At 48.8% G+C, this 6,151-nt stretch overlaps 1 pseudogene; it reads left to right on the top strand.

The window, feature by feature from the left end:
• Positions 1-1,811: 1,811 nt before the first annotated feature.
• LOC146666922 (inverted formin-2-like) lies at positions 1,812-4,360 on the top strand (annotated as a pseudogene).
• Positions 4,361-6,151: the final 1,791 nt, after the last annotated feature.

The following is a 6,151-nucleotide window of genomic DNA, read 5'->3' as shown; positions in this document are numbered from 1 at the left end:
AGCGGGGCTAGGGGAGGGTCTGTGCTGACGGACGTGGGTTACTGACCTGGTAGCCTGGCTGCCCCTGGATGGGTCCGGGATGGGCGTGAGGTTCTGGGGGCGCTCCGTCTCTGGGCTGGGGCCCTGGCCGGGCCTCGGGGGCTTGGATCCTGGTTGGTGTGTTGCCGGGGTTGTGGGCGGGTGGGTGCATGGGGGCCCAGCCCTGGAGCAGTGTGCCGCCGGTGCGTCGAGCCACCTGGGGGGCTCTTCAACTGGTGGGGGAGATTGTCACATCTTGCAGGAGCTTTCCTCTCTTCAGGAACTCTCTCTGCAGGAGGGGGAGATACAGGAGAGGTGGAGGAAGATCTCAGCCTGGGTGTTTATTGTCTCATGTAGTCTGGAAGATGAGTGGATGGTGGGGTGGGTGCAGTTTTCTCTGTGGTGGGGTTGGGTGGACTGTCCCGGGCTCTGTGGGGCCGGGGGGCGCTGCTGCACTGGGCCCCGGTCTGGATGGGCCTGGGCCCCCTTTCCCTGGCGGGTCGCGGAGTATGGGGGTGCCTACTGGGGTCAGCGGGGGAGCTGGCCCCAGGGAGGAGTCACTTGCTCCTCCCTTCCTTCCCTCCCCATCTGCCTCTCTCTTCCCGCTCCACCACAACCACCCACACATGCAGGGCCTTGGAGTAGGGGTATGTCACCAGGGTGCAGAGGAGGCTACCCCCCCCTCTGTCCCCTTCTGGCTGCCTCTGCCTCAATTTTATCCCACAACTTAGACATTCACATTACTCACACTCTCATTACACATACATATAGGATCTTGGGGGTGGGCACGATACACGGAGTCCAAAGTACCATCAGGGTGTACACCCCACCCCTGGCGTCGTTGCCCACCTCTCAATGTTAAATACACTTAGACATTGAGGGCTAGCAGGAGGGACTATGCGCTTACCTGCTGCTCTCTGGCAGGTAGCTCCATGCATATATGAAAAACAGTCGCAGGGAGTGTGTGCCTTTGGGTCGCCAAAAAGAAAATCAGGCAAAGCAAAGGCTGTCAGACGCTGTATCTGGATAGTGCTGGACCTCCGAAATCTCAGCGAACTCCAGAGGGTATACAACAGTCTTTCATGGCTGCAAACTCAGCCAAACCATCGTTGTTTATCAGTGAGATGGGTCCTAACAGACCAATTGTCACTGAGATGCTTCATTTGATGTTTCCTATGCCATGCTTCCAAGTTTCTTGTCTAGGTTTTTCTTATTGTTTGTTTAGATTTCCCAGTTTAGGTTTGTGTTAATTTTGCTTCAGTTTGCCTTGCCCTTTGTTTGTACCTTTTTTACCAGCCATATTAAACGGCTCGCTTTTTGTTAACATTCAAGTTTTGTTCCTTTAACATTCCAGTTCCCTGTTCCTTGGAGTCTGCATTTTGGGTCCTTTTTCAATTCATACAGTCTGCCCTCGCCAGACTGTGACAAATTGTCACTGAGAAGCTGCATTTGCTGCCAGTTCGGAGAGAAATGCCAGCAAAGAAGAAAAGAAGAAAACCCCCTGCTGTCTGATCATTTCCTGATAACATTTACAAGTGACGGAAGTGACGGACAAGGTAAGCGACTCATGTTGTAACTGATGTCAGACGCCAGAGATTTTGGCGAAAAAATTAAAGCAAATGGTAGCTTAGAATTGAACAAATTCCTTTAAGCTTCAATTTTACCAAATACACTTATCAATTGTCTTATAACTAACAACATTTATCTAAATCATCTCCAACACCCTGGAGAACAACGGGGAGAGTTTAGAGGCTCTCCAAGATTATATTGATCAGTTCTTCCAGGATCTCATAATGAAGGCTCAGAGTGCATCTTCCCCGGCCAAATCTGAGACGCAGTCATCGAAAAGATGTTGCCCGGCAGATTCCCCTGGCACAACATCGCCATCCGGCAACGACATAGCTGACATCCTTGAGTCAATCGACAAATGATTGTCCAGTTTCGATGCAAGGCTGTACTTGGTGGAGATTCTACACCGGGAATTTAAATCCTTGCGAGAATCACTGGAGTTCAGCCAGCAGCAGGTGGAAACGCTCGCTGCTGAAAATGCCACGCTAAGGGAGTCGGTGAAATGTCTCACTTAAAATGTTACCCAGCTAAATAGAGAAAATCAAAATATGTGGGTTTTTTTTGTAAGACATTTCATGAAAAGCCGCTGATTTCTTGTTGTTTTACTTGGAGCTGTGTCATTTTGTGTTATTTTGCTTGCAGGGCTTCAGTTACTTGATGTTCTGCCAAAGCTGAGGGAGCAGGAGGATGAAGACTTGATTATTCAGTGCGAAGCTTTTGAAGAGGCGATGGCTGAAGATGAGGAAGAGCTCCTGCGAGTGTATGGGGGCATTGATATGAGTAATCACCTGGAGGTTTTTACTACACTTTTTAACAAGGTGAGCAGCTCTCCAGCCTCTCTCCAGCTGTTGTCCATCCTGCAGACGTTGCTGGTGCTGGGACCAGGGCGCCCTGACATCTGGCTGGCTCTGGAGGCCATCACTAACAGAGCCATACTGCTCGCCCAGGACTCTCAGATGGAGTCCTGTGAGAAGATCATGCAGCGGCTGATGGCTTTTAAAAGAAAAAGCTGCGACGATCGGCACGAGGTGGACGGACTGCGGGTCAAAGTGGATAAGGCTGTGCAGACGGAGCTGGATCACCCGTACACGGAGAAGCCAAACACCGTCCCCTAAAAGGCCACTGTGTACCTCTGTTCCACCGCCACCCCCTCTACCGCCCTCTAACCAGTGCCCGCCCCCGCCGCCACCTCCTCCACCGCTACCTGGAGGGTTTGCTGGTCCCCCGCCACCTCCTCCATTGCCTGGAATGGCACCACCACCACCACCACCACCTCCTCTGCCCTTTGGACCAGGGGTCCCCCCTCCTCCCCCGCCCTCACCAGGGATGAGTGGTGGGCCACCACCGCCTCCACCCGGCATGCCTCCTCCGCCTCCACCTCCAACAGGCATGATTGTGGCCCAGAGTAGCCAGGCCCTGGGCTGCAGCGCGCCCTCAAAGACAAGCCGCTGTCCCACTCTGAGGATGAAGAAGCTCAACTGGCAGAAACTTCGCACTGTTACTGATGGTCACTCCATGTTTTTAGCCCAGTCCAGTTTGGAGTACACATTGACAATAAACTGGACTGGGCTAAAAACACCACAGCACTTTACAGGAAGGGCCAGAGTCGTCTCTATTTTTTGAGGCGACTGAGGTCCTTCAACATCTGCCAGAAAATGCTGAGGATTTTCTATGAGTCTGTGGTGGCCAGTGCGATCCTCTATGCTGTTGCATGCTGGGGGAGCAGGCTGAGGGTCGCAGATGCCAACAGACTTAATAAACTGATCCGTAAGGCCAGCAATGTTGTGGGGATGGAGCTGGACTCCCTCAAGGTGGTGTCGGAGAGGCGGATGCTGTCCAAGATAAAGACAATGTTGGATAACACCTCCCACCCACTCCATGACATGCTGGTCAGTCACAGGAGCTCGTTCAGTGAGAGACTGAGATTACCGAAAAGCACCACTGAACGACACAGGAAATCATTCCTGCCTGTGGCCATCTCCCTGTACAACGCATCCACTTAACACACTGTTTGCTGCTACAGCTACACATGTTTCTTTTCCAACTATTTATTTATAAGTGATGTATGTATGTATGTATGTATGTATGTATGTATATATTGTACTATTCTTAGTGTATTGTCTGTCTTGTCTTAATGTTGGTTTAAAATGGAGCACTGTAACAAAAAAATAATTTCCCCCAGGGATCAATAAAGTATTCTGATTCTGATGTGGGCCTCGGTTCAGAAAGAGCCGCCTCCTCACGAGCCCGACTACAGCAGCATCGAGCAGCTGTTCTGCCTCCCGGTGGCCGAACACAAAGACAAGGGGGCAGCTGCTCCTGTCAAGAAGGAGCCTAAAGAGATCACGTTCATCGACCCAAACAAAAGCTTGAACGTAAATATATTCCTCAAGCAGTTCAGAAAGTCTCCAACTCTGCGGCGGAGGTGAAGGAGCAGTATGCAAAAGTTCTTGAGTCAAATCTGGAGTTGTTCGGAGAACTGGCTGTCTATTTACGTGAAGATGCCAATCAGCTGTCACTGGAGGAACTCTTCGGTACCATCAGGACTTTCCAAGGACTCTTCATCAAGGCGCTGAAGGAAAACAAAACTCGGACAGAACAGGCGGCCAAGGCTGAGAAGAGAAAGAAGCAGCTGGCAGAGGAAGAGTCCAAGAGACAGAAAGGAGAGAATGGGAAAATAATATTTACGCGATATCGAACTCTCAGAAAAAAAATCAACCTTTGTGCAACAATGGAGACTCGGAACCATTCTTCATCGCCAGTCCATGCATAACCGCGAGTGAGTGTCTGCCTAATGATTTCAGCGATGTTTTTGAGTACAGTCTATCAGATTTTTAATATAGTTGATATACCCACCACACCAGATTGTCTCAGAAACAACACTGATTCAGACATAGGTTTTGAACAAGGCTGCATAACAGACTCGCAAATATCACAGGCATACGACGCATACTTAAATACAGCAAACACATCTACTTTTGATCAGACCCATTCTGCATCAAAAAATGATATATACCATCTTTGATGCCAAACTCAGCCAACATCAACAAGCAGTACAGAGGGATGTGCAAGAAATAGCAGCTAAAGTCAACCAACGTCAAGAAGCAGCACCAGGGAACTTGCAAGAAATAGCAGGGGTTCTAACTAGTATCCAGCAGACAATAAACAATACCTCGGGTTTATTAGATCTCATTGATACCAGCTTTCTAAATAGTTGACTTTTAAAATCCACACCATGGATCCACCCCGTAAATTATTCAAACACAATGATGGTACCTCCACTCGAGCTAAATGGTTTGACTTTGAGGGTTTTAACCATGCGGCTGCACAATTAGTAAGAAAATGTCAAGTTTTGCATGCAAGACTTTGTAGTCTCACAGCAGCACGCAGGGCAGTGTCTAATGCGCGTCCTTGTCCAACTCATTCTGAAGCAGTTACTGATGATGCTGTTGATCAACCAACCGAAACATCCGGATTTGCCTGTAGCCACAAATGTTACTGTTGCAGGGACTGTTGTTACTCAAGCTACCGTCGATTGTCTTATTACTGGGGCTTCTGTCACGCCTGAAAGGGTGTGTGCACCTAGCACACATGCTTATCTGGGTGCTACTGCTGCTACTGCAGATGCTGATGCTGTTGCTGACGCACCACCACACAACCCCTCAAACAATGGAAATTCCTCAAGTGTTAACCACAAACAGGTGCTCCAGTAGTAGAGCCCATTGTTCAGTCTGGGTCTGGCAGTCAGTCATCATAGCATCAGAGAGATACCCAATTTCAACGCCCGAGAATTGCGCGAGCGCCTTGATTTTAGGGACATAAGTCTTGATGATCCAGAATAAGTGCCAGAAAGAGTTAGAAGCTGCTTAGCTAATGTGAGAGCAGTGGCTGGATCTCAGCAGGGCTTTGTTCTAAATGTGGTCCTGCGTGGGCCCTCGTTGGCTTCTGATGTTCAAGCTGTTTTAAATCCTGATGATCACTATGACCCTGACCTGTTTCTCGACCAAATAGCTCAAGTTATGCAAAGTAATGACGAATCCATCGGTGATGATGAATTAGAGTTTGTCACGGTTGCACAAAACAGTAGCGGCGGGGCTCGCTTAAAACTGGCAAACATCCCTTATGAGATTCTCTCAAAGAAGGGTAAACATTTGTACACACCAGACAATACGCACAACAATTTGTGCTACTCCCTTTGCATAGTACATTCATTAAACCCAACAGCCCCCCGAGCATGAAAAACATGCTACTGCTAAACAGTTACATGCTCGAGTAGGTCTATGCGACACACAGACAGTATCATTCTCTGATGTCTGCAAATTTGAGAAGCACCTAAACATTAAGATAGTAATCTATTATCACGCAGCAGGGCGTAAACGTCTGCTTAGTTTCTTCACACATGATGAGCCAAATCCAAACACTGTAATGCTGTACCTACACAACGAACACTATCACCTGATTGAAAAGCCAACAGCTTTTCTCGGGGCATCCTGTGTGTGTAATTTCTGTTACAATACATATGAAACACCGCTCTATCACAGCTGTAAACATAGATGCAACGTAT

This window comes from Rhamphochromis longiceps, linkage group LG7 (assembly GCF_057381845.1).
Source record: "Rhamphochromis longiceps isolate RC_006_pf linkage group LG7, R_longiceps_female_GT1.1, whole genome shotgun sequence".
Lineage (NCBI taxonomy): Eukaryota > Metazoa > Chordata > Actinopteri > Cichliformes > Cichlidae > Rhamphochromis > Rhamphochromis longiceps.
Note: the sequence above shows the minus strand (reverse complement) of the source record. Positions and strands in the feature narration are given on the sequence as shown.